Genomic DNA, 27,519 nt, shown 5'->3' with positions numbered 1-27,519 from the left:
TGCCTACATGGGCTTCTGTGCTATTTACTAGAAAAATGTCCGTATAAAGCAGAGTAAAGAATTAGACCTTCCATTTCACATCATGCATTTTTAAATGGCAAATAACCGAGCTGCAGAAAGAATATTAGAATTACTGGAAGTGAGATCTTGAAGGCACTTTAGAGATCACTGCATCAACCTCTTCATTTTGCAGATGAGGAAACTGAGAAAATTAGGAGAAGAAAGTCAGCATCCTTGACCCAATAAATCATCACCCTCTTAACAAAATTGAGAGTGGACATTAATTCCTTAAAAGGTTTTCAATCTCTTGCCCTTCAAAAAAAATCAAAATCAAAATTTAAAATGTGATCTTTAGCCTCTGCCCTGAGTGCAGAGTTTAGCATAGAAGAAATGAGTCTTTCACAACACTCATTTTCCCTTTAAAAGCTATCGAGATTTAAAAACACAAACACAAAAACAAAAAGCCAAACGCCATCCGTTTCCCTTCTTCAAAGCAAAAGTTGTTCTTGCTTCCATTAGCTGAGAAGAAAAAGACTCTTTGGACAACATTTTCTTTCTTGTGTGTGTGTGTGTGTGTGTGTGTGTGTGTGTGTGTGTGTGTGTGTGTTATTTCTGATTATGAAAGCATTAGACATCCATTGTAGAAAATGTGGAAAATGCTGAAAATGATATAGAAAATCTTAATCATGTATTATGTTATCAACCCCCAAAATGATAGTTAACATTTAACATATCGTTCCAGATTTCTCCCTTCTCTCTTTTCCCTTTTCTCTTTCAATAGATTTTAAGTCAATTCTTTGTTAGTGCACTGAAACAGAAGCCGTTCCCTATCATGTCTGCCCAGCCCTGATCTCTCTGACTATCCCCCAGCACACTCAGGCAAAATCTTGTGGGGACTGAGATGGCTTCAGTTGTTGTTCAAAAACATTCATTCCTTGGCCCAGACCACAATCTCCATGGGAGTAGGAATTTCTAGCCCCTTGGTGTCCAGTTCAGCACATGATTTGCTTTCACCAATGAGAAGTTTGAATGATGTAAACAAAAGCTTGAAATGTGCTTGCATGGGTAGGCTTGCCCTCTCCTACTTGTGCCATTGCTGTGAGAAAAAGTTTCCCTCCAGCGGCTGCTGCCCCTTCTGCTAAGGCCCAGAATAGAGCAGAGATTCTTCAGGGAACCTGCATACCTGAGGCAGAAAGCAATCACCCCAGCAGACCCGCACCTGAGAGAAAGAATAAACGATGGATGCTCTAAGCCCCTGAGCACTGGCATTCAAAGACCACACCTAGAAAGGTAGCTCAAACTGAGTCCCCACTCAGATGCCAAATAGGATTCCCCACTGATGGGCCACTTCATGTCAAGGAGATTTTCCTTTCTTAGAGTCTCTGACTTATTTTGTTTGTTTTTCTTTTCTTTTTTGGGGGGTGGTAACTAGGTTTATTTATTTACTATTTAGTGGAGGTACTGGGGACTGAACCCAGGGCCTCGTGCATGTAAAGCACACACTCTCTCACTGAGCTATACCCTCCCCCTAACTTACTTTGAATGAGTGGTACTCATCTGAATAGAGAACTGCCCCCTACCAGGGTGGACCAGTTAGGAATACTTTTTTTCCACCAGTCACATTCCTCGATTTTCCCTGGGGGGGGGGGGGGGTGCCATGGTGGTCCAATGAAAATTTAAACAATCATAGTAGTAACTTTTTAACCTGACTTTCCTCAGGTCATTTATCCCTTCTACTGAAGCAGTTTTATAATGCATTGTCATCTTTCTACTCTGTTTTGATTTGCTGCTGTCTCGCTGTGTCCATGTGAAGAAGTAAGCCTGAACTCCAACAGGCAAGACTGAAATAAAGGAAAAACAATGGCAGAGTCTGCGAGACCTGAAGTTAAAAGGAGTCCCATGAATGTACGTAGTAGAGAGGAAAGCAGGCTGAAGCCCTAGTGCCCGTGAGAAGGAAGAGAAATTCAGATGAACGTAGACTGAGCAGTAGGCATCCCATCAGAGGGTCCAGGCTCTAGCAGACCCCAGCCTTCATGAGACTCTGTGTGGACATCTGGTATTTGTTTTGTTTGTTTGTTTAACTTTGCAGACTGGCTATCCCTTTCTCTAGATTAATGCACCCCAACTACCCTTTTAGGAAACTATTCCTGTTCCCTATTGCATGTAATCTTAGAAGGACTGAACCAATGAAGTCCAGCCTCTTCGGGCCATGTTGAGCATGTGACCCAAACTTGGACATTTGGATTTTCCCACTAAGATTTTGAATCTTGCTCACAATGGCCCCAAGAAGAACTCTCAGTGATGATTCATCCTGAAGTGCTGAGAGAGTGTCCATTAATGCTGATTTCCTAGACCTCAGGCACTGTGTAGACCCTCATCCTTCCAAAAGACTATCGCAAAGTTTTCCCTTCAGTTCAGGATATTGTAATTAAGTCCCTGGTTCTTATTGTTAGTCTTCCAGCGTCTGGTGTTTTCCACCAAAGAAATTTAACCAATATAGCACAGATTTGCAAAAAGCCTGGGTTGGTATTTGAGCTGGAATTGCCCTTGTTGCATTTTGCCTTTTTTCTTTTAAATTTCTGCCATGAAAAAAATGTCATCCTATGTTTTTATGATCACATAATACACTCTCATAGTCAACATTTTGAATAATTCATAAAAAGCAAAAATGAAAAAGAAATCTCTTGAAATCCTGCCTGAGATCATGATTACCATGAGCACACAGCTTTGACCATCTCTTCATGTGTTTCTTTGCACAGCTCTGCTAATTTAACATGAATGGGATGGGATTGTATGTGCTGTTTCTATGGTGAATAACATCTTAATGTGGTCTTTTTTGTTTGTTTTTGCTTTTCCCTCTTTTTCCACTCATCTACCACTGCCAATATAACCCAATTGATACCTGTTCATAGCTTTCCTTCTATTTAGATGATTATATACAAATACTGTATTTACAAATGCAGACACTTTTTCTGTTGCTTTTAGGAAAATGGGATCATATATTGCATTTTGCTTTGTTCACTTCACCATTCATAGTTGAAATCCATCCAAGTTAACTTATTTCCACAGTCGGTGAGCATTCAATTTTGTGGACAAGCCAACATTTATTCAACCATTCCCATACTGATAGGCATTTTTTTAGTTGTCGTCCAGTCACTAGATTAATGAAGCAATAAACACTGCCATAAAAATTGAAAAAAAAACTGATAAAATTATTTTTGCTGATAATTTGATTGTATACCTGAAAAGCCCAAGAGATTCAAGCGAAAAAAAAAAAAATGAAATGAATACGGGTATTTGATAAGGTGACTGGGTCCAAGGCAGGTATACAAAATCAATAGTATGTTTCTACACTGAGTATAAATGGAAGGAAAATAATCAATTCACAGTAGCAGCTAAATGAAATAGATTTCTTAGGAATAAATTTGACAATAAAAAGCATTATACCTACAAAAAAAGAACTACTAGATCTTAAAGGACATAAAGTAGGAATAAATGGAACATTGTAATTTCTGGATATAAGACTGTATTATTAAAACATGATTTCTCCCATAATTAATATCAAATGTCTAAATATATTTAATTCAATTCCAATTAAAATTCCAATTTTGTAGTGGTTCTCTTGAAATAAGATAAAATGATCTTTGAGAAAATATGAAAAAAATAGTCCGATAGTATTCAAGAGATGTATAAAGAAGATTAACGAGACAGACTCTACTCAGCAGATGTTAAAAGGCATTATAAAGTGGCTGTACACAAAACAGGATGACACTGATGTGCTTTTCCCTAATCCTCTTGCTAAGTACAGCTAGAAATTGTGAACATTATATGTAAAACCAACCTAAGATGATGCTGAAAGTTGGAGAAAAGAAGGCAAATCGATGAGGGACCTCAGGACCCAAAGAATAACAGAGGAGTAGGTTCCCTGCGTTTTTTTTTTTTTTTGCTTCACATAACCCAGACTTGGAGCTGAAGGAGCCAGGAACCCAACAAGGAATTCCAACAAGCACAGACAAAAAAAGGTCGCAACAGAAGCCTGCTCTTTCCAGCCAAAGGAGCAGGAAAGGGAAGGCTGGCAAAGCAAAAAAGCATTAACCAGTACCTGCTCTCTTCCACCAAAACCACAGAAGAAACTGTCAGCTCATCCCAACCCCTGCCAAGAGAGGGAGACTAGAGTAGAAAGGCTGGATTTCCACACAGGCCAGGCTGGAAAGGAGGTGCCCTATCCTGCGCCACCACCACCATCATGCTGGGTACCAGAAAAGGCTGAGTAGGAAGCCAGGATTTTCCTCTCTGCCAGAGGCAATGACCCCACACCCCACCCGAGGTCTCAGCAGAGACCTTACAGGAAGCCCGGACTTTCACTCACAACCAGCAGTAAAGAGATGTCCCTGCCACTTCCCACTAGGAGGCCTAGTCAAGGGTCAGGGCTTTTACCAAGGCTGACTGACAATGAGGCCACCCTCCTGGGGTGTCAGTGGAGGACATGTAGGAAACATTAAGGAGACCCTCCTACCCCTCCCATCCAGGATGCCACGATCCAAGGTCGAATGAGGAGCCAGAACCCCCGATCACACACAGCAGTAATGCAGAGCCCCACCCCGCCCCACCCGGGCATTAACAGAGGTTGAGTGGAAAACTTGGACTTCTACTCCAAGCTGGCAGCAACTAGACCGACTGTGCCCTCCCTTCCCCTACTACAGCGGTGTCAGGCAAAGCCAGCTGGAAACAGAAGGTTTAACTCAGATAAAGAATCTCATAACATAACACCCCAAACATCCCGATTTCAACTGAAAATTGCCTGCCATACCAAGAACCAAGAAAATTCCAAATTGGATGAATACAGGCAATCTAACACCAAGATGGCAGAGATAGTAGAATTATCAGACAAAGGTTGTAAACAGTCATCATAAAAATGCTTCAGTGAGCAATTGTGAACAAGCTTCCAAAAAAAAATGAAGGAAACAGAAAGTCTTAGCAAAGAAATAGAAGATAATAAAGAATCACCAAGTGGAAATATTGCTGCTACTATTACTCATAGCAGTACTATTTCCTTAGTTTGGGTTACTCTCTCCTTACCTCTGTTTCCATAGTACCTAATGCTTCTATTTGCATATTAATTATTTTCCACCTTAAGCTATTTTGCTTTTTGAAATTGTCTTCCTCTCACGTGAGACTTTAAGCCTTGCCTTTGCCTTTGCCTTAAGACAATACGTATTAAGTTCTTCAGCACCCAGCACAGGTCTTAACATACACAGTAGCTTAATAACGTAAACTAAATTGATGGTATGGTTAGGTAATGACTAACTTTATCCACCTTGGGAAAATATACTTAGCAATTATAATAAATATTATTCATTTTCTCTTCAGATCACTGCTCTGAACATAATCCTGTCTTCTAGGTGCCCAAGATGAAGGTCAGACTATAACTGGGGTGATGGGGGGCTGAGGGGAGGGGCAATTAGGGAGAGGGTATCAAAATTTTGTTCTCTGAGGGATGCTCCAACTGTTAGAGAAGGGATGACTTCCTCAAAGGAAAAGGATGTGCATGATGCCCAATATCCTTGTTTACCATAGAAAGAAGCAATGCTGCCTGCAGAAAAATGGGCCAGGGCCTTTGGGAGAACAAGGACTGGGCTCTGTTCTGGGGCAGTCCCAAAGCAGGCTTCATCCTCAGGTCATCCCTGAATCTATCTAGTGCTCATAAGACCTCAACTCAATGAAGAAAACAGAACAGCAGGAGATGAGCCAGGAGGAAGAGGAAAGGAGAGTGAAGAATGAGATGGAATGATAGATTAAGAGGAAGGGCAGTCATTGGGACCAGGGAGGAAGCAGAGTCAAACACTGGGATCCTCTCAGCTCAATCCTTTGTCATTAACCCAAGGGCTCACCATGTGGATTCTGCCAAGTTGAACCGTAGCTATGACACACAGTGCTGCCTGCTACCTCCCTCTGAGTCATGCCTACCATTGGGGATTCTCCCTTTGATTCCAGCTGCAGAAGCAAAAAATAATTGTGTCCCAGTTACAACAACGATTTGGCTGAAACCAGCATCCTTTGTCATTCTTTTTTTTTTTTTTAATTTCCGTTAGCATTTACTGAGCAGTAACTCTGGACCTGATGTGAAGCTGGGCTCTGAGGATTCTGAGCTGATGAGGAAAAGCCTTAGAAGCCCCCAGACTGAGCAATAGGAGGGTAGCTAGGAAGTACTAGGGATATCTTTACAATAAAGGTTAAGAATTCAGAAGTTATTTTAAAATATATAGATAGATATTTTATATAGATATATTTAGTTACTATATATTTTAATAGAAAATTGTATGATTATTAAAGTCAACAGACAAAAAATAGATAGGGAAAATATTTATAACACAGATATGTAATACTACAATATGACAAAGCTTCTCCCAAATTTACAACAGAAACACAACTATCCAATATAAACACAAATAAAAGACATCAAGAAGAAATTCACAGAAGGAAAAATGCCCACAATCAATAAACATGTTAAGATACCCAATCACTAGGAATAAAAGAAATGCAAGTTAAAGTAATCTCTTTTCATGTTCATCCAGGTTTGAGCAATTAGAGATCAGGTTTGCTAGAACTTAGGTATCTTTCTCAGGAGAGCTCTTTTTTCTTTTTTTTCTTTTGTTTATTAATTCTTTTGAAGTATAGTCAGTTTACAATGTTATGTCAGTTTCTGATGTACAGCATAATGTTTCAGTCATACATGTACATACATATATCCCTTTTCATATTCTTTTTCATTATAGGTTACCACAAGATATTGAATAGTTCCCTGTGCTATACAGTAGAAACTTGTTGTTTATCTATTTTATATATAGTAGTTAGTATCTGCAAATCTCGAACTCCCAATTTATTCCTTCCCACCCCTCTTTCCCCCCGGTAACCATACATTTGTTTTCTACTTCTGCGAGTCTGTTTCTGTTTTGTAAATATGTTCATTGTGTCTTTTTTTTTTAAGATTCCACATATAAGTGATACCACATGGTATCTTTCTTTCTCTTTCTAGCTTACTTCACTTAAAATGACAACTTCTAGGTCCATCCATGTTGCTGCAAATGGCATTATTTTATTCTTTTTTAGGGCTGAGTAGTATTCCATTGTATAAATATACCACAACTTCTTTATCCAATCATCTATCTGTCAATGGACATTTAGATTGCTTCCACGTCTTAGCTATTGTAAATAGTGCTGCTATGAACATTGGAGTGCATGTATCTTTTTGAATTAGAATTCCCTCTGGTTATATGCCCAAGAGTGGGATTGCCAGATCATATGGTAAATCTATTTTTAGGTTTTTAAAGAATCTCCATACTGCACCAACGTACATTCCCACCAACAGTGTAGGAACATTCCCTTTTCTTATCAGGAGACCTCTGTTAAAGGCCCTGTGGGCTTCTGGTCTACTGGCTTCCAGCCAGTCCATGAAGTAGCAGCCTCAGCAAAAGATCCTGTCAAGTCATATTATTGGGGTGAGATGAATCTGGGGAAACTGGTCTCCAGGTGGCAGGTACAGGTGCTCTGCCCATCCCTCTTCACCACAGTATCCAAGTTCCCCCTCACACTCTGCCTCAGCAAGTCAGAAGCACAACTCCAGGAGCAGGAGGCAGCTCAGATTTGACTCTTGAAAAGCAGTGTTGCAGGACAGCTTCACTGTGCCCAGTATTGCCCTCCTTCCCATGTCCTCACCTAGTCTGTCTGTAGAGTGGGGATCAGCTCTTTCAACCCTGCAAGGCAGCAGGTAATTTTACTCCCAGTGGATTTGGATTGCAGACTCCCAACAGAGTCTTCCTGACTGAGGCCTCTCTGCTTCTCCTTGGTCCAGATCAAAGGAAGCACCTCACTTTCTTGTACGGTCTTGCTGGTCTCCAAATTGGTCTACCAATAAGCCATACCTCCTATCCCCTAGAATTTGGGTTGTCCATCTGACTCTCTCATAACCTACAGAATGCAGTGCAAGTGACACTTTGTGACTTCCAAGGCTAAATTATAAGCAATCTTTCAGCTTATATTTGGGCCTCTTGGAATGCTAAGAACAGTCCCTCTTAAACCCAGCTGCCATGCTTTGAGAATTCCAAGCCACATGGGGAGATCACATGAAGGCAGTCTGGTCAACAGCCCAGCTGAGCTCCCAGAAAGTAGCCAGCATCAACTTCCAGACCTGTGAGTGACCTGACCGAATATCCAACCCACTGAGCCTTCAGATGACTCCAGATCCAGCCACCATGAAACTGCAACACAACAGACTCTGAGCAAGGGCCACCAAGCCAAGCCCAGGCAACCTGCAGAACCATGGCTGATCACTACAGATCTGTGTCTTAAGCCATTAAGTATATTAGACAATCAGAACAGGCTTTATTAAAAGCAATGAGAAGTGGCCAAGCTCAATATCCTGATTTTTTTCCAAGATCCCTTCTGCTATGATTTTGAAAGATGAGTGGTCTGGATCTCAAAAATCAGTACATGACAGTTCAACCAGTTAATTCATCACTGCATAGCAAGGTGTGCTAATCCCTCTGCCTGAAATGGAGGGCTTTCCACTCACTACCCTTCTCAATACATTAATTCAGCCAACTCCGTATCACTGCCTGACACTTTCGACTCCTGCTTCCTGGTGCCAGAGTCTACATTTGGTTCCTTCAGTTGAAAGGAAGAGCAGACTCATTCCAAAACGGCCTACGAATAGAGGCAATTTATTGACTCACGTAATTTTAAAAGCCAGGCTTAGATATTTCTGGCTCCAGGAAGACTCACAAGATATTTCTTCTGCTTCCGCAGGATGATTTCCTCTTCAAGTCGTCATCGTGGGCTCTCTGTAGTTCCAGACACCCCCTCATGTCTTCAGCAGTTTCAAGTTTCACATAATTACAAAGATTCCATTTAAATTCCAGCCTTACCATTTATTAAACTGTGATCTTGGTCAAGGTAAAAAAAAAAAAAAAAAGCTCTGGCTTTAATTTTGTCTTCTGTAAAATGGAGACAGTAATCCTATATATATCTCTTCAGGTTGTGATTATTAAATGAGCAAACAGACAGTAAAGCACTTAAGACTGTGACCAGCACTGAGCAAAAGCCCTGCAAGTGTTAGTGCTGATGTTATTAGCAGGAATAGTAACAGTAGTAGCAGCAGCAGGAGTTACATTCTCTACCACCATCCAAGCACGGCAGAGAAATAAGAATCTACGTTCCAGCGTTCCGTGAGGTTCCTGGCTCCCTTCGGGTTCCCTGAATCCATCCCAGGGTCCCAAAGGCAAGCTCTACTGATTGGCCCCAGGTGCTAAAGCGATACCTGGAGTCAGGGTGGGGGCAGTCCTACAGGGCTGGGAAAGAGGGGCTGTGCCAGGAAGGGGTAAAAGGGTGAAGGATTCCAGGGAAGCAACTGACATCCCCGAGTAAGAGAACCTCTCAGGACTCAGCTTCACTGCCGCTTTGCTGAGCCCACCTTGGCAATGCTTCCTCCACTTCCCCCAGAGGCCACCCACGTAAGCAGTCTGATTTGGAACAACAGACTTTCCCATACTCTTCTGAACATCTCTCTGTGTGTAGACTATGCTCTTAGCAGAGATGGGACGTTGATGGAGCAGTAGGGGAGCCTGCTGCTTCTGCTCCCAACTCACCGACCCCTTCTCCCCACACCAGAACCTTCCCAGACCTGCAGGGACTAAAGCAGGGAGCCCTGCGCTCTGCGTCTCTGCTGGGACCACACACATCCCCGGTTGTAGGACCTTCCCGCTGGGGTGCGGGGGGGGGGGGGGCGCAGGCCTAAGTACTCAGTTCTCTGAGCACCAGACTTCAAGTCTCGCCAACTCCAGGAAATCATTTTCATAGTGGGTCCAGGTGGATTTGTATTTTTCAGAGCAAGACTGGTTCACGCAATCTGTAGCCCATAAATCCCCTCCCGACGGTGCGAGGAGAAAATGCCACACTGCAAATGATACATGTTGTTTCTTGGTCTCAGTAAAACATTTGTCTCTCTTGTCTGTAATTAATTGTTAATTGGAAGTATGATGAATTATAGCTGCCTATGATTAATTTACTAAGAGACTTCGGTGAAATATGAGTCTGAGCTTTCCTCCAGACCTAGTTTTGTTTGAGCAAGCAGAGGCAGAGATGGGTCCTGGGCAGATGTGGCCCTTCTGTGGCCTGCTGTTTTAAGCATGACAGATTGGTAGGGTGGGGCAGGTTTGGAGTTAGGTGTGGATGGTGGCATAATAGAAGGATGGCCTCCCCGGGACAGCATGTGGCGTTTGGGTTATCCATCTCTCCCAGCCCAAGGGTGAATGGCTCTTCAATTCGGAAGGATGATGCCATCCATTTGGGCAACCATGGAGGCCCTGGTAGGAGCAGAGTACTTACCTCGGGCCCCAGGCAGAAGTCTTCAACCAGGTTAGTTTCAAGAGAAAGAGATGTCCCATGAGGTCGGGGCCAATCTGATCTTTTTTGGATGTCAGGGAGGGATGGGAAAGTAGTTTATCTTCTGAGTCTGAGTTACCAGAAGGGGCTCCACCTTGGTCCAGATGGACTTCAGAGACCAGAACAAATGTCCCTGAAGATAACTGCCCCGCTATATGGGACTGACCCTGGAGGTCCTGTGAGTTTATTCCATAACATCTCACAAAGGGCCTGCAGAGGGGTAATTACTCAGTATTCCCAGGACATCCTGGCCAGGAAGCTGCTCACTTCTGCCTGGACTACCTCTAACGGCCCAGAGACAACCACGTTCCCTAGCAACCTACTTTACCCTCAGAACCTCCAAACGGGAGCCGTGTCAAGGAGCGGCGAGGGAATCGACTCTTTTTCATCATAGTTTATCACCAGCAGTGTAATTAAAATATCCTTTGATTTTTCAAGCTATCAATATCTCCCCCCTCATGGTGTCTGCATGTTGATTAAGTCTTTCATTTATGAAGCTTTATTTATGAAGACACCTGTACGATCTGTTCCATTCATGAGTCACTTTGTCCCCAGGCTCCCTGTCCGTTCTTTCAGCTCCTCCTCTCTATCCAGAAGCTCCCTCCAGGCCTCACATCCATCCTTTATCCACACAAACTCCTGTTGCCCCTGTCCCATCATCATCTCTTTCATCCTATTCTTATAGCCTCCTCCTCCTCTCACTCACACTCCCCTCCCAGCCCCAGTCTTCTCATCTTCACTTCATCTCCCACCCACTCTGCCCCAATAGCCTGTCCCAGGCTCACATCCTGCCCTCAGCCTCATGGTAGCCCTTCCCCTCCCCCTCCATACTCACACTCTCTTCCTCACCCTCAAGTTGTCTTCTATGAAACAGTCACACGCGCCCCAGTCCCCAGACTCCATCATCTCACCTCACCTGGAGTGATTTTACTTCTTCCCTGTCAAAATAGAGTCGACACTTTCCAGTCCCACTCCACCCAGAGTTTTCTCTCCCTGAATGTCTAAAGCTTGGAGACTGGGTCCTAACCTTTCCCCAGGGGCCATGTAAGGAAGTAAGTAGCATCTCTACCGTTGCAGGGCGTGGGGAAAGCCTGAATGGTTCCTGCCCTCCTAGGGACCGTATGCCCAGTTGACTCCTGGGATATTTGGGAGGCAGATAATGGTGCTTATGTCATCCTTCAGCATCATTACGATGCTCAGAACAGCCCTGGAGGATGAAGAATGAACTTTCTTGGTAAAGAACAACCCTGTGGATCCTTTGTTTTATCTTATTTTTTGAGAGAAACTGACTCTTTGCCTTTACTACCTTCCTAAGCAGAGAAGCATTCCAACCATCAAGACTCACAGTTCACTTAAAGCACAAGAATCATGGTATTTCCACCACGCAAAATGTCAGAGACAAGAAGAAGAAGAGTATAGGAGAAAAAAATTTAAGCCAGGTGGCTTGAAATAAGGAGAAATGATAAACAGTCTTGAAGACTGCTGGCATAAAATGATGGTTGGCAGCAAATCCCAGTAGAGCCTCTTCCAACCTCTCACTGATGTACAGATGAGAACACAGGGAAAACACGAAAATACAACATGGTAAAGGAAGTCATGCAGACTTAGAGACGAATGAACTCTAATTCTGACGTGGATAAAGCTGACTTGGGAAAACCCTACTAAGGTTTTCCTCAAAGGAAAACCCCACCTTAATATTACAAAAAAAAGAGACTGCCCTCAACACTGAAGGAAGAAAAGGAGTGTCTTCTCCATGATTCGTTGTTTGATTCAGAGACCCGAGTACAACCGGAAAACAGAGAAACCAAACAATTTTTTCCATAGAAAATGGTGCTCTGGAAAACAGGTTGAACACCGATCCAATTTCCCTTCACCCAGATGGGTGCTTTTAACTTAGCGGTAAAAATGCATATTTCAAGGAAATACTGAAGCAAAATTGTAGCTAAAGGAAACTGATTCTGCCAGTGCACTGCGGAAATGAGGTACCTGTAAGTGAACTGTTGTAAATAAGGGCTGGAATTCAAAAGACACTACAATCAAAGCTCGCTGAGATTATAGTCTTCATTGCCCCGTTGCACAAGGCACTGAGGGCTGGAGGAATGAATTCACTGAGTAGAGAAAAGAAATACCAGATACCACCATTAACATAGTAAGCATCCTAACCTCATCCTGGCCATAGATCTGAGATGGGGATTCAGGGAACTCACCCTCCAAGGGCAAAGCCTGCTACTACTAAGTGTCACCTGAGAGACACACTGGAAAGATGATGAATTATATGGGAATGTTCTCATTCCCAGGATTCACTGTCACCTATCTTTTTTCAGACTCTGCTCCTGGGAATGCAACATTTATTACTTGGAATGGCCACACCTCCCAGCATGAATGCACTGCTGGCGGGTCCTCTCCTTACTCCTTACATAATGGAGTGCCTGGAGTTTGTCTCTCACCTGTTAGATATGGGATGTAGACTATGATCTCCATCTCAGAGATGATCTCCTACTATGTAACCTACAGCAGAGGAAGGATACGGGGATAAAAACGCCCCCCTCAGCTCAGGCACGGTGGCTGAATCTGCATGTTGGATACAAGGTGACATGTCTGCTCTGCCCTTAACCCAAGCAGAACTTGTGTCAAGTCCTAGAGACTATAAGGAAGAAAGGTTACAACAACCTGAAAAAAGAAAGTAAACAAGAGAGTTATAAGGGGCTTCGTTAAGGTCTGTAACCCTGTCCCAGAGCAGCCCTTGAGAAGAACATGCAATACCATTGATGATCATGTTAGTAAGTCATCAGAAACCAGTTCTCTTCAGTTCTGGGGGCAGAGGATGGCCCCTACAACCAGAAGAAGAAGAAATGGCACAAAAGGAGGGATCATGAGGTAAGCAACAGGGATAAAAGGGCCTCAGATCCTGAAAAGACTGCACAGCTCTTGAATAGAATGGCTTGCCACTGGGAAGTCAAACTGGATCCCTGAGAAGGAAGGGAGCAAGGAGGTTGGGGAGTCATCTTTGCCACCGTATTTAGAGCTACTCTCCCCTTTTACATTTATTCCCATGACGATATGCTTATAGGAGTCAGAACTGCAGTGAGAAGGGGCATTCTGTCTTCTAGAAACGAATGAGGAGCTCCCGTCCCCAGACTCCTTAGAAGCAGAAATCAATGCTGATCCTTTGGCCAGAGTCATGAAACCCAATCTCCATCCCACTGGACAGGCAAGAAAGAAGAGATGCAGGATGCTGAAGGGCTCAGCCTAGAGACGGCTGCACCTTGGAACCCCAGTCTCAGTCCCCTCCGCTGCGGTATCCCCGCTCTTGACAGCCTTCTGTTTTGATGCCTGGTCATGGGGATTTTTATAGCCATCACCAGTGTCATGGAGGTTACTCAGATGCAAGGATTCTCAACCCTGATTGAATATTAGAATCCCCTAGGGAGCTGTAAAAAGAAAGCTCAATTAACTCAGAATCTCTGCAGTATTTTTATAAAGCATCAGTATTTCTATAAAGCTCCTAACGTGTATGAGAAAACCTCTTGTAGTATTACCCTCTCCCAGTCTGCCTCTTTTAGTCTCCCAGCCTGTACCATAGAAGCTTTTTTTTTAAGCCCATTTTCACCCAACAAAATGCTCATAAGAGTAAGTTATTGGATTTTGGATTCTAATTGCTACTTAACCTGTAATCCTATATTATTCTTTCTCATTATTACTCCATGATATTGTCCCATATTATTGTTCCATGTTATTTTTCTAGGTTAACATAATCCATTCCGTCTTCTGTGCCTTTGTTAATTTAGCCAAAAAGCAGAGCACGAATGAAACACATACCCACCCACCCACACACATACACACATACTAGCCAGCCATTTTCTGTTTTGCCTCAATTTTCTTGGGAGAGGAACCAAACCCAGAACCACTAGCAAAATGTGGAAGGAAAGAAACTCGGGCAAACTGAGAGAATTGGAGATACAACAAAATTAATTAGGGTTGTGTAGGCTGTAATTTACCAATCTGTCAAAAAATCCTTAAAGAGCAATTTAAACTGCAGTTAGCAGGACCTGTAACCACATCCTTGAAAGTCTGGTTTTGGGGTTTGTTTGTTTTTTTTTTTTTTCTGTTTTAAATATCTTAATCTGCATGCTACATTCCATTAGCTGTGTTTTTTTCCCAAGAACATTCAAGCCACTTGCAGTGAAGTCAATAAATCTCAGATTTATTTTTCAGTTTATTCTCCCTACCTGCTCAGGTCTAGCCAGAGATGTGGAGGGCAGAATCGTGAACCCACTCCTCCTCCACCAAAAGATGTCCACGTCCTAATCCCTGGAACCTGTGAATACATCACCTTACAGGGCAAAAGGGACTTTGTGGATGTTATTAAAGGTAAGGACCTTGAGATAAGGAGATTATCCTGAATTACCTGGGGTAGCCAACTCTAATCTCCTGCAGCTTTAAGAGTGGAAGAGGAAGGAAAGATGCTAAAAATGATAAAGAAGTGCTAACTTTTGGGAAGGAGGAAGCACCACAATCCAAAGAATGCAGTAGCCTCTAGAAGCCGAGAATGGCCCACAGTTTACAAGCAGCAAGAAAATGGGACTTGGATCCTACAACAGCAAAGTGGTAAATTCTGCCAACAACCCAAATGAACAAGGAAGCAAATCCTTCCCCAAAGCCTTCAGGAACTAATTCAACTTTGAGGACACTTTTTTTTTTTTTTTTTTTTTAAGCCCAGTGAGATCTGTGCCAGGCTTCTGACCTGCAGAATTGTAAGATACTAAATTTGTGTTGCATAAGCAGCTAAATGCGTGGCAATTTGTTACAGCAGCAATATAAAACTAATACAAGAGTGAACGCTAAGGTGGTCTGCAAATCTGTAGCATGGACCAGAATGCCAGGAATTGATATACCAAAGTTAATGCTGGATTCTACTCTTCTCCCATCTTCTCCGTTTCTGACCCTTAATGTAAAATGTTTTCACTGGTTAAACAAATAAATAAAATTCTTAGACTCTTATTAAAAGTCAAGCAAGTTATCAACACATAATGCTAACTGGATGGTAAAACATCCCTAACTTTACCTTCAGTTTTATTTCTCTTCCTTGAAACATACTAAATAGGGCAAATGGGCAGGTCTGTCCAAGGACAATGACCTGGCCACTTAGGAGAGTGTGTGTGCCTACATGCCTGTGGACCGTGCATGGGATTTTCCTCGGAGTTTGGAACAGGTATCAGAAGCTCACCTTTGAAATGGAAGGAACAGAAGGGGGCCAATATTGGTTTCTTTGTGAATTATCACGCTTATTTTGCAAAGGTCCAGGTACTATACAAAGTATCCCGTGTATGTCATCTTTCATCTTCACAGCAATAATAAAAAACCAGGAGCATTATGTCTGATACAGGAAAAATGGGGCGCAAGAGGATGGCCCCGTCCCAGGTGCCAGGCGAGTCCCTGGGATGTGCCCCGCCAAGTGAGGGTCCTTGGCTTCGCACAGGAAGGAATTCAAGAGTGAGTCATAGTTGAGCAAAGGTAGATTTATTCAGAGAGATGCATACTCCACAGAGAGAGTGCAGACCATCTCAAAAGGCAAGAGAAAGGCAGGAGATATAATGTCCCAGGATGCGGAGTTGCTAGTTTTTATGGGCTGGGTAATTTCATATGCTAACAAGCAGGAGGATTATTCTAACTACTTTGGGGACGGGGCTGGGATTCCCAGGAACTGGGACATCACCCACCTTTTGACCTTTCATGGTCATCCTTGGAACTGTCACGGCACCTGTGGGAGTGCCAGTTAGCATGCTATTGTATTTCAGGGAGCGTATATTGAAGCTCAAGGTCTGCTGGGAGTTGAATCTTCTGCTATCTTGGGGCTAACTGCTATCCTTCTTTTCATGGTTGTGCCCTGTCCCCTTCCCTCCTGTCTCGTGCCCATTCTACTACAGAGGAACTGAGGCTCAGGAAGGAACTTTCCAAAGGCCACACAGAAAGTAAGATTGGCCTGTTTGCAAAGTGGTCAAGGGTGAAATTAATTGTGTCTTAGATTTAAAAAAAATAAACAAAACAAAACTTTCCCTAAAGAGTATCAAGGGCTATCCAGAAATCTTTATCCTGAATTTATGGAAACAAAACACCTTTCTGGGGTGTGATTTTACCTGTCCCTTCAATTTTACCACAACTGTTAGTGAGTAACACTGGTTAGGGGCACCTACCAAATGCCGAGCAGAAGGCGAGGTTACTTACATCTGTTATCCCTCATTCTCACAGTAATTTTATTATGTAGGTAATCTTGCATTTTCCAAAGGAGGAAACTGAAATTCATAAAGGATAAAGGATGTTCCCAAAGTCAACAAACTAATAAACAGCAAAGCCCGAGTTTTGATCCTTGTCAGGCTGATCCAAGCACACGTTAATTCCAGGATTCCACGAAGTCAGGCCCCTGTGAATCCGGCTTGTATGAACTTCCTTCTCTGAGCCTCTCAACTCTGGAAGAGCTGATGGATTCAACAGCTTTTGCCTGCATCTGCCCTGAGGACCCTACCAAAGTTCAACCATCCCGTGACGTCTCATTTGAAATTATCGGGCAATCAAGATTACTTATCATCTTTCTCTTCCACAGGATGGAAAAAAAAAACATTGCATCCTTGAAATGTCTACAGAGAACTGTGGAGAGAAAAACCGAATGGGCCAACCCATTAGGTGATTATAGCAGTAATTGTGTTGACCCAGCTTAATTGATTGAAGCTTCAAACGGACTTGATGCAAACTGTAATGCCCGGATCTGAGCTTTCCCAATACATACTGCAGGTGTCTGCCTTCTCTGAATACAAGGGAAATATTTATTATATGACTGCATAAAACATGTAGCATTCTGTTTCCAGAACCAAGAGTTCTCACTGCCAAATACTAAGATCCCGCTAATTGATACACTGTGGTATTTGGCCAGACAGTCTTATTTCCATAATGTCGGTTGGTGGTTTAGCACATTTTTTTTTTTTAATGGTTTGCTTGCACTGTTCACTCTGGGTGTAGAGCCAATTCATCCAACAGAGCATTCAGCAGGAATTGTTGGCCACTGAGTTGAGGCACTGCAGCTTCTGTGTAGATTCCAGAGAAAGAGAGGCCAATTATTTTGTGGTATTAATTTGCATTATATTTGCCTGTCACTGCTTTTTAGAAAGAGAGAAAAGAAATGTGTAAGAATACAGATGGATCCAACTTATGAGCAAATTCTTATGCAACAACCCTTTAGCAGAGGAAAAGGGGAGGAAGCTGAAATATGAGTAAGAATGGAGCCCTTTCTAAAGTCATGTGGCTCAGATGTTATTTACTAGCAAGGGTGATAGGTTGTGGTGGATTTTAGAAAATTGGAAATTCTTTGTGGCAGATCTGTTCGTTCATCTCAGTGTGATATTGCTAGGTAATATTTCTATTCCGGAAAGTTCATTGCTTATGGGCAGGTATAAACTGGACCTAAGCTTTGTCAGTGTTCATTGATGATCCGTAGCTATGCACATTTTTCTTCAAGTTGCCCAGGTGAGGGACCCACATCATCTACCTCAAGGACACAGAATAATCAAACGACTAGAACCATTATCCATGCTGAGTTAACATTTTTTAAATGTTGTCCTGAATGTGGTAAGATTTATGGAATTCAGGAAAGTTCTGGTCTTCTCAAAAATTAGTGCTTATCAGCAAGGTAATCAACATGATGATATAAGCTCTGAATGTGTAATTGTATTATCAATGTGATTCAGAGGGAAAAGTCATATCCGATGGAATTGACATTTTTGGTTGAATTGAGTGCAATTTGCAGTGTGTTAGTTTTTTTCATATGATAACCTTGGCTTGTCCTGACAGTTTAGAAAATAAATCTTCATTATATCTCCTGAAGATCAGACACCCATCTGTCAGTTCATTACAGTGGTTGTAGAGAAAACATTTGGAAAGGATGATTTAACAAAAAGTAATTCTTGGCTGGAGGGAACTCCCCAACTGCAGACAAACAGAATGGACTGCACCTTGGAAAACACAGAATTTGGAAGGAATTCAGAACCCTGCTAGAAAGGAAACCAACCTGGGAAATTCTCCTTACAGTCAGAATAGCATCTCTAAGACAGTACTCTGCAGAAGAGTGGACAGCCACCAAGTCTGGAGGAATAATAGCCAGAGATGTAGTCATGCCAGTCAGAGGTGTGTTGCCAAGGACCCTCAGTAAGTATCTGTAAAGGATGGACAATGCTGGGTTTTGGGAAACAAAAGCCAGAGTTGGAGAGAGTATTGGGGGCTTGTTCTTTTCTAAAACCCCAGCTGTTGAAGGCAGGCAGGGACTTATGTTCAGGACCTCCCGTACCCAGAATAAGAGGAAACCATTCTAATAGGCATAGTTTGTTTTTTGCTTCCCTCACACCCAGTTTCTCTTCTTCCGAAAAGAGTGCCCAATATCTTTTGGGAAATCGTCCTTCCCCTTGCCTTTGAATATAGATTGGGTTAAGGCTCACCTCACTCCAGGTCCAAGGATGGGCACGTGAACCTAATCCATACAATGAGGATATCAAAGTCAGAGGCAGAGGTAGTACGATAAACAAGGGTCAGGCATGGCCATGGAAAGATCCTGAGTAGATAAAAACAGAAACTCCCTAGGCTCTGCCATTTACTGCAGGAAGGAGGAGACTACTAAAGTGCTAGTCTAGCAAGAATTTAAAGGTCCGGATATTATGCTTGGATCATTGCTTGCTGAGTAATGTAATTATTGCCTTGGATCATAGTAGAAGTCTGGGTGTTGAAGTGGCTGGGTGAGTAAAAGGTATGTGGTCCTCTGACCCCGGGAGCATCTCTTCCGCAGGGGTTGTTAAGACTTTAAGCTTGCCTGTGAGCAAAACGAGGTCACCAGGGAGCCTCATCCACACACTTGCATCCTCATCTTACCTATACTATGATTTCTGCTCTGCTTACATGATGCTTTGGAGGTAAAGTAAAGCACATGTGAACTGAGTCCAGGCTGACTTTATTGTCATTCCTTGAACCCCAGCTAGATTTTGTGCTTGAATCTAGCAGAATCTGTCTACGACATACTAGAACCAATCAGTGCTGACCCAGGGATGTTGAGTGATGTAGCTGAAAGGAAGGGGAAGAATCCTCATTTCTGCTATTTTTATTTAAGTTACTATACTAGGAGAAAGGGAGTGGGGGAGGGATAAATTAGGAGTATGGGATTAGTGATACAGACTGCTATACATAAAAGAAATAAGGAGCAAGGATTTACTGTAGAGCACAGGGAACTATATTCAATATCTTGCAATAACCTATAATGGAAAATAATCTGAAAAATTTTACACATATATAACTGAATCACTTTGCCGTACACCTGAAACTAACACAATATTGTATATCCATATGGAATTTTAAAAGGTTAATATACTAAAACTGTTGGGAGAAATCTTGCTACCATACCAGGAGATCCTACCTAAGAAGGGCAAAGCAGAGTGAGAGACATTTATCCCTATATCTGAACCTAGCTATTTTTTGATTCTTCACTTACAGGAGCCAAAATTCTCCTTTTTTTGCTTGTTAGTTGAGTTCAGATTCTTTCCATTGTCAACCAAAAAAGGAGTCTTAATTTATCGTGGACAATATTTTGGAGGGTTTTCTTGACGATTCCAGGGATTAAGATTTCCAACTGTGTCAGTTCAGTACCTACTGTTTCTCAGCTCTAATACCACCCTTCATTTGTTCTGTGAGTCTAGAGCTGGGAGGCTGCAAACTACATTTCCCAAAATCCTTTGCAAACTGTCTTCCTCTTAGCTTTGGCCAATGGGAGGTAGTGAGAGGAGACTGGAAACGGGATGGAGGGAAGAAAGGACTCCTTGCTCCAGCTTCCATTTCTGACAACAGGAACAGACAGCTATGGCTCCAACCTCCAGCCATCTGTTTACACTCCTGGCTCCAGCCACTGTCAGCGGTGCCATCAGAGCTACACTGCTCTGTCTTAGTGGCTGGAGCACGGACACAGGGTGCCCCACCATAAATCTGAACATCTCCTCCACAGCTTTAATACCAGCCCTGCTGGGGCTCCTTTCCAGGTACAGCTCTGAGACCTCACTACTTCTCCTTCGTGCACCTAGGCCTAGACTTGTGAGATAAATGTATGCATTTGTATTAAGTCACCAAATCGCAGTTAGGAAGCTTGTTATCCAGCCCTACAGTGGTCACAGATAATTGTTACAACTTACATAACCAACTTAAAGCTCCTTTATAAAATGTGGTTTTCTGTTTTCGCCTAGGGGACACTGACTAATACACCAACTATCCTTGCCAAAGTGAGGGGCACAGTGGGACCTGGATAGCTTGATGATCTCTAGGGAGGCCATAAATGTTAGCGGGCACACAGTTCTCCTAGGGTCAGGCCAGTTGGCCAGTTACTATCCTGTTGACTAGTCCCCTCTACATGGTAATTCCCTGTGGATATGGGGACGCATGGTTGCTGCTCGGTGAAGGCATGGTTACCCACGATTAAAGCTTGTATTTATTCCATCTCCACTCCAAGGAACTGAAAATATCTCACTTCGCTTTATTCTACCAAATGTAGAACAAGAATTGTACAGTGTGTTGTTATTAACACTGTACAACTATTCATGTACAAATTCCAGCTTAACCTACTGTTCTGATTATCTACCACTGCACAAAGGCCTTCCCTAAAATTGACTGGCATAAGACTGCCATGATTTTATTATGTTCTCAGCTTCTGTAGGTCAGATATTTGGATCAGGCAGAGCAGGGACGGCTTGCTTGTCTCTGCTCCACAATGTCTGGGGCCCCAGCTGGGAGACTTGACTGGCTGAGGCTGATTCCAGTGGCTGGGCTGGCATCATCTGGGGGCTCTTCACTCACAGGTCTGGAAAGTTGGTTCAAACGGAGCACCTACCTGTAACCTCCCCATCATAGCCGCCTAAGGGTAGTTGGAATTATTACATGGTAGCTCAGGGTCCCAAGAGTGAATGTTCCTGAAAATGAGGCAGAAGCTTCATGACCTTCACTAGCCTCAGAAGTCACACAGAATGCCTTCTGCTACACCCTCTGGGATGAAGCAGTCACAAGCCCATCCAGATTTAGGGGCATGGGACATACACTCACTTCTATGATGACACAGTCAAAGGACAAATAGCCCTATATTAAAACCACCAAGTTCACCATTCTCTTGGAAAATGGGATGCAAATAAAATTAGCCTTTCTCCCTCCCTTCCTTCTTCCCTTCCTCCCTTCCTTCCTTCCTTTCTTTCTTTCTAACAGAGGTACCAGGGACTGACCCCAGGACGTGGTGCATGCTAAGCACACACTCTACCACTGAGCTATGCCCACCTCCCTTCTTTCTTAAATGCCATCTTTCCATTACATCATCAATAATGTGCAGCCTCTGAATTAGCTGTGGGTCCAGGGGTCACTAGGACAATGTAAGGAGGACAAAGAACTGTTTGGTTCCCATATTTGTGGATAATTTAATTGACCCCTTGGTACCCTCTGAAGACACAGCTGGAGGCAATGAGGCAATGGGACATTTTAAGCCTAGAGGGAAAACAGCACTTTCACGAATTATAATAGTTAAGCTGCATCTCCACATTGTATCATCTTTTAAAATCTCATCATAGCTTACTACCTCACATCCCCAAAATGAAACACATGCTACAAAATGCAGCAAGGTCATCATCAAATGAGATGGATGAGTAAGCCCCCCCCCCCCAGCCAAAAAAAGGGCAACCCTCATCTCTGATTGTGAAACACTGGTCCTAGGGAGACCCTCTGAAATAATAATAACTGATAACCTTCTGGTGGTCCCTGGTAACTTACGGAAGCCACCCACCAGTTCTAGAAAAAAATCCACGGATGGAATCACATGCATCTGGGGGGTCCTGCCAAGGGTAGTACTCAGATCCACATATGTCCTTCACAACATCCAGCAGCCACATGTTAGAGATTTAAATAACAGTAAACTTGCACAAATCCTGCACATTAAATAAAGGGATGGAAAAGAACCTCAGCACTAACTAGATCTGCTTGTATCACAGATGGAAACTATAAACGTATCTGAAATGAAAGAGGCTATGCATTAGCACCACATGGCACCATCCGTAGACAACAAAATGTGGGCTGTTCAGGATCTGTCCACAGGGACGAAGGGTTGCGAATAAAGGCCAAAGCAGTTTAGAATATCTGCTGACTTCAGACCCGTTCCTGCTAACTTCTGCTCATAATGTTATCATGGATCCCAATTCTAATTTTGTAAACCCTCCTTATGTCCTTCTGATGTGGTTATCAAGGAATTTTGATCGATTACCTTTTGATCTTCCCTTTGCTTCTAAAATTCAATTATGTTCAGATCACAATCATGACCGCTGCTTAGAAATTTTGATCAAAATTCAAACTTCCCCAAGGTTTTTGTAGCACACATAGCTTTACAACTTTGATCCCAAACTACCAACATTTTCGAGAGCACAATCCACAGCCTTATTTGATCCACTGTCTTCTGCTCTCTGACTTTGTTGCCACCAATGCCCTCAGTGATACTCTTTTCATCCCACCTCCCCTTACTCTCCCTTCTTACACACCCTCTGGACTGTGTCCGGAGGCTAGACAGCACCAGAATTGGATGGAGAACAGCTGGAGTCCAACAGATCTCAGCTGGAGTTGCTCAGGAAGCACTGGGGGGCGAACTGGCAGAGCAAGACATGGTGGAGAAGGGGGAAAAAAAACCACACAGAAAAATAAAATGGAACAGCTCTGTTCTGGGATAATGTTTTGTTTATTATGTTTTTCCTTCCAAAGAGTGCAAATACCTTGCCCAAAAGAACATACTGCGGTTCCTGATAAATTGCCAGAAATACTCTGCACAAGACTCAGAAAGCGAGGTCTCTATTTGTTTCTAGGGAAACCTTAGCTTGACACGAGGTACCTCATACTCCAGCAATCCACAGATGCTAACAAGACCTGACTCATGACTTAAGAGAGAGTGGGAAAAAGAGAAAGGCATGTTAGAATGACAAAGAGAAATTCGAAATACAACTAACTCCTCATTCCCTGGAGAGGCATGTTGCCTGGGAAATGGTGAGAATGGAGCGCGTGCCTAGGGAATGAATAATTTCTCTTCCTCTCCACAGTACTAGCACATCCAGTGTGTCTGCTGAAGCACTCACCCTTCTCTGCTAGAATCCTGGTACCTCCCTCCTTTCCTCCATGGAGAAACATCCCAACCCCTGACTCTACCCACGCCGCTCCCACCCCCAGCAGAACACTTAACAAGAAAGCAAAAGGCCTGCTGAATGCTCTTTGATACAGCCTTCAGCTGTCAGCTGGAACAAACTTTGTCCTACCTGCTCATAGGTGCTTCTGGGCTCTGCCCTCCCCATCACTTTTACCTCTGCAACCACTGCCTCCAACTTCCCATGACAGCCACCTCTGCTCAAGCTCCTTGTTGCCCTCCCCGAGGTTCCACTGTTAGGAATGGTTCTCACCATGGCCCTTTGTCTTGGATCTCTCTGCTCCAGGAGCTCAGGCACCCCTGGCACTGACAACACTATTCCCATCCTGGATGGGAGAAAACTGCTTCAGAACCAGCCTCACACTGACCCTAAATGTGCATTCACCCTCTGTCTCCCAGCAAGGAAATTTGTTCCAACCCAAGCTGGACCACTTTTCCCTCCTGATCTCTCTGTGGTTATTTTAACTCCAGCCCCACTGTCCAGACTAACTTCCCACATCCTGCATCAAAGACTAGTTCCTTATCTTTACACTCTATCAAGGACCTGTCAATACAGTGAAGAGGCATCAGAGTTCACCTACAGTGATAAGAATACATTTCTCAAAGAAACACAAAAGTGATGGAGCATCAAGGGCAAAGGCTTAGCTTGCAGACTCTGGAGAGCTGAAGAAAGTCTGAACACTGGATTTGATCAAACTGGGCGGCGAAGACTGGTAAAAAGCCATCTGATGCAAAAATCAAATGCCAGCCTCCCCCTTTATTGTCAAGCCCTCTAGACATCAAAATGAGCTTCTTTCAGAGCTTAAAATAGTGGTTCTCAAATTTTCATGTGCATTAGAATTACCTGGAGCACTTGTTAAAACACAGATTGTTGGGCCCTCCCACGCCAGCATTTCAGATCCGATAGATCTAGGAGGGGGGCTGAAAATTTGCATGTCTAATAAATTTACACAAGCTATTTATTGGTGCTGTTGGTCCAGGGAACACACTTCGAGAACTACAAGTATAGAGGCTTGGCTTTTGGGGAAAGAGGACTTATTTGTTGGGTAAAGGAGAGTCTGTAAGTTAAGAAGAGAAAACAGTGTAGAGACTTCCAGGGAAGAAACCAAATTACCCCCAAACTCTTCTGCATAAGAAAAAGATATCTGTCTTCCACATCCCCTACCGTGGGTGGATATGAATGGGGTGGGAGAGTTGGCATGAAGGCCTTCCTCACTCTCGCCATTTCAGAGAGCATCCTAGAGGCCCCGGGAACCCAGGCATTGGTGCAAAGTCCTTGGCTAGCTTCAGAGCCCAAAGCAGAAATCATAGTTCAACAGCTTCTCACAGATGGCAAAGCATACAGGTCTTCACCCCCAACAAACCCAAGGAACTACATCGTTACGCTGTTTCCATTCACCCTTGAGTTGAGGCTCAAACAGTACATTTTGTGTGGATGACTTGTGTGCTTTTATACAACGTGAAGCATCCTCTTTAATGCTGGGATTCCATTAGGCTGCTCTTTTTCCTCTAAGATACAGGAAGAATGCTTTGTGGATGATTTTAAACATCAAAATACAGGTGTAGGCTGTCACCAGTGAATTCTGGCTCACGTAACAAAGATGGAGCTTTCCCACAACCAACCATGGCCTGTCTTCAAGTCCTCCTGTGCCTTTAAGGACACAGAGCCCAGGAGCAGGGGGACATGTGTCTGTGGTGCAGTCACCATGACAATGGACTTCGATGCTCAGGGAAAAACAGTGAAAACAAGGCTGGTGATGTTTTAAGAACAGGAAGTAAGCCTGTCTGTCTACTTGAGTTGCATTGCTAAGGGGCTAATGATTTGAGATGTATGAAGCATAAGATGCAGGGTAATAGTGGAAGTCCAGGTTCAATGAAATAAAAATGCACTGATAAAAATGGATGCACCAACCTCGATGACCCATTCTCAAATTAGTAGAAGCTCAGAATTACTCTCGTGTATGTGTCTTTAATTATTTGAAAGACAACATGAGATTAGTCCAATTTGGTTTGGTGCGTTTGCACTGAGCACCTGCAAGGTGCTGTGCCAGATGCTAACGACACACAGAGGAAAGCAGCTGGTCCCTGCCCTCAAGCTGCTCACTGTCTGATTACTCAGATACGGATTGCTCCTCCAGCCTCGGGACTGGCGGTTGAGAATGCAGTGCTATCATTAAGAGCATGGGCTGTGGAATCAGAAATCTGAGGTGTAAACCCTGAGTCGACAGCTCACTGGCTACGCGGCTTTAAATGATTTGATTGATGTCACTGAATCTCAATTTCTCTACCTTTAAAATAGGGATAATAATTCCTCCCTAACAGGCTGTTAAAGAATCGATGAGAAAATGCTTGTTCAGCACCGAACATCACACCTGACACAAAGCAAGAGAATAAGAGGCATTTTCTTTCTTGGCTCCTGTCCTCCAGGCTGCCTGCCTAAGACTAACGTCTGAAACAGGGAAGCCGGCAGCTGCCAGCCCTAGGCCCCACCTGCCTATACCTTGAAATCATAATGGGGTAGAATATTAAAGCGTTTATGGGTTCACATTCAAGCCACTCTGAATATGCTTTGAGACTCAGGCCTTCTTTTCCTTCTTGTTCAGCTGGGTCCCTTTCTCACCCGACTCTTCTCCCTACATCTGAGGTCCCATCTCAGTTTTCTACTTGGTCACCTGGGTCTTACGGTGGAGTTACTGCCATGCCTTGCTCCTTTTCTTTTCCCTTATTTTCAGATGAGTCTTGTTTCTGTGGCCCCAGTAATGAGGTCTGATTCACTGACTCATCTGCCTCTTGATCTAATTGGACATCTCCCCAGAGATAGGGAAGCACTCATTCTCTCTCAGCCTCAGAGTAAAATAAGACCGGAGAATGTTCTTGGTTCTAGGCCGGATGAAGACGTTCAAGTGATGAAGCATATGAATGAGCTCTAGGTAGACCAAAGACCCCGGTACTAGAATTATGTGACTTCCTTTGAGTCTTGGCCTCAACCCCCACCTCAGAGACCCTAACACCTTCACAATGAAGCTGCCTTACTGGGCAAGACTGGTTGACCTTGCCACAGCTATTCTGAAGTTAAAAATAGGGACTATCTTATATATGTATATACAGATACACGTACATATATGTATATTTTAAGTTTTGATGAGAGGTTTTGGCAGCACCAAGTGTCCCAACTCCTCCAAGATATGTATCATCTGTAGACTGTGGCCTTAATAATAAGAAATATTTGGTCAGGTTGAGATTGGCTGCTTGACAAAGTAACGGGAACCAGCCTATCTGGGCATGAGTGCTTAGTGTAAATCTCTCCTAAACACGGTCTGGAGGTCCAGGGTCCTCAAAGGAAAGTGGAGGTGGCCCTGCAGAAGTCTTTTCAGAACCACAGATCACTGAAAATGGGATTTCTTTTCTCAGAAAAGTCTATAGAGACACCTACCAGCTGCATGGAGATCAAATGTCAAAGAGGAAAGGTAAAAGCCAGGAAATCCATCGGCAAACCATTTAGAAAGCCCAGACAAAAGAAGATGGTGGCTAAGTGAAAGGTGGCACTAGTGGAGGTAAGGAAAATCTATGGGAAATGTGGCTGCATTGATGACATAGCCTACAGAATTTGGTGATGAACTGGATATATTTCCAAGGAAATGAGTCAATGAGGAAGTCAAGGATTTTTGGCCTGAGGACCTTGAAGAATGCAATTGTGTTTCACTGAGATGGGGAAGTCTGAGGGAAAAGAAGCTATGGAAGAGATTAGGAGACAAGTTTTGGAAATATCCATTTTGACTTATGTGTTAAATATCTAAAGAGAAATGAAAAACAAGCAGCTGGATACAACATTCAAATCTGGAGTT

At 43.3% G+C, this 27,519-nt stretch overlaps 1 long non-coding RNA gene across 1 annotated transcript; it reads right to left on the bottom strand.

The window, feature by feature from the left end:
* Positions 1 to 1,423: 1,423 nt before the first annotated feature.
* On the bottom strand, positions 1,424 to 21,774 carry LOC116667362. Its single transcript, XR_004324249.1, has 3 exons — positions 21,710 to 21,774; positions 1,698 to 1,705; positions 1,424 to 1,445 (listed from the first exon to the last, which is right to left on the bottom strand). It is a non-coding gene; the product is annotated as an uncharacterized LOC116667362 (long non-coding RNA).
* Positions 21,775 to 27,519: the final 5,745 nt, after the last annotated feature.

The sequence above is a fragment of the Camelus ferus genome, chromosome 11 (assembly GCF_009834535.1).
Source record: "Camelus ferus isolate YT-003-E chromosome 11, BCGSAC_Cfer_1.0, whole genome shotgun sequence".
NCBI lineage: Eukaryota > Metazoa > Chordata > Mammalia > Artiodactyla > Camelidae > Camelus > Camelus ferus.
The sequence above is the reverse complement of the archived record's forward strand: the minus strand, read 5'-3'. Positions and strand labels throughout refer to the sequence as shown.